The sequence below is a fragment of the Mus caroli genome, unplaced genomic scaffold (genome assembly GCF_978045245.1).
Source record: "Mus caroli unplaced genomic scaffold, Mus_caroli_1 scaffold_12, whole genome shotgun sequence".
Taxonomy (NCBI): Eukaryota; Metazoa; Chordata; class Mammalia; order Rodentia; family Muridae; genus Mus; species Mus caroli.
Window position 1 is genome coordinate 28,694,445 of NW_028227267.1, and position 2,214 is coordinate 28,696,658.

Sequence of the window (2,214 nt, forward strand, 5' to 3'; positions counted from 1 at the left end):
CAATGCACATAGTACCAGTTTGTAAAGTGTATGTAATTGCTTGGTGCCCCATTGTCATATATAAAGTTCCCATCAACCCACAATAGTGAAATCAGTAATTGGCAGTTAGTACTACCTCTTTCATGTCAGAGGAACCAACATTTCAATCATGCAGAGGAAATACCCATGCTGGGATATTTTGTCTTATGAGTTTGGTGAATATAGAAAATATTGGGTATGAGTTCTTGCTGTCTGCTCAGTCGGAAAGGAAGGCCTGAGATATGCTGCCCTTAGGTTGCTTTTCCAAGTTAGGCTGGCTAACCAGTGTAGTACTGGTCTTTCTCATTCTGCCTTTTAGAATTCTTGCTGACCACCTCGGGCATATTATCAGGAAATACAGTATGGAAAGTGACATCTTATTTGGATAAGAATTTCTAAGTTTAAAAATAAAAGTTGTTTCATGTTTTGCATTATGGTTAAAATCCATCTCAATTTTCCCATCTACAATAGACTTTGACAAAATATGTCTGAGTTTAGGATTTCTATTGCTATGATGAAACACCATGACCGAAAGAAAGTTGGGAAAGCAAGGGTTTATTTGGCTTACACTTCTATTGTTGAAGGAATTCCTGACAGGAACTCAAATGGGGTAGACACAGAGGGCATGGAAGGGTGCTGCTTCCTGGCTTTTCATCATGGCCTTTGCAGCCTGCCTTTTTAGAGAACCCAGTAAAACCTCCTGCCTAGGGATGGCATTACCAAGAATGAGCTGGGCCTTCTTTTCATAACTATTCATATCAGTTAAGAAATGACCTACAGATGCTATGGAGGCATTTTCTCAACTTCAGTTCCTTCCACTCAGATAACTCAAGCTTGTTTTAGGTTGATGTAAAACTAGCCAGCACAGTTCATTACAAAAAATACACAAGCATCAATGAAATACACAGTTGAGAATGAGACAACATGGGCATTGGCTAAAGTGCTTGTTGCATAAACATAAGCACCTGGGTTTAGATCCCTAGCCCCTACATACAAGCCATGTGACTGTAATACCAGTGGCAGAGAATAAATACCATGGTATTTACTGAATACCTAGCAATCTCAGGACTTACTGAAAGACCCTGCTCCCAAAATTAGATGGGTTATGAAAGAAGACACTCAGTGTTGACATGAGGCTTCTATATGCAAACACTGCATATTGTACAACAAATGTGTATAGACATAAATATACTGGACCCTGAGACATATACACAAATGAAAGACAGAGACAGAGATGAAGAGAGACACACAGTAATATGCTTACTATGTTTGTCATACTAACATGCTTCAGAGATAGAAATGTTTATGCAAAGATAAAATTATCTAAATTTTGTGTATTCTTTCAGTAGCAGGTGAAAATAAATTCATGAAAATCTTAATCTCCTTTGTACTTATAAACCATCTCTGAGAAACCTAAAAATACACAAAACTACAGGGGGCCTTAAATGAGCTTAATACCTGAAAAGGTCAAGAGAAGCCAGTTTGCTAATCAGTGAGTAACATGTGTCTTTCCTTATCATGAGATCATATTTTGTGCTGATTCAAATCTAACATTGCTAAGGTATTTGGCTCTAGATCCATTATAATTATCTGAGGAAGTGTGTGTTTAAGTTGCAAAATGATCAGATAATGCAAACTGTCCTTTTAGTCCTCTGAGCTGTTCAGAGAACAAAGATGACGTTCACCCATCTATAACCCATGGATATGTGAATTTTGAGAAAGCATAAACATTTGTGCCAGGAAGAGTGTTCGACATTTGCTTAGCATCTGGTTTCATGGTCATGGCTGAATTGTCGGGAGAAAATGCAAGAAGAGAATGAAAGGAACTCAAAATGACTCTCAGGAGTCTAAAATATCAAAGGGGCAGAGATGTAGAAACAGACATGAATACAGAACAGGAAAAAGCAACAATAAAATGGTATTCTGTATATCATATTTGGTCCAAGAGATAGGTCAATGGTAAGAAAGTCAATGACTTGCCTTTGAATAGTAGACACACTGTCTGGTACCAGAATGGCCAGTTTTAGTGAGAAAGATAAATAGAAGACAGTTCATATGGGTCAGACAAGGATTATAAGATAATGAAATGTGAACTTTAATGAAATAAAGCAAATTTTTGTTGAATTTTGCATTCTGTACAGTTCCCTGTTGAGGGTATGGCACATTACAGATATTTATTTGTGATTTCTGTCTTAG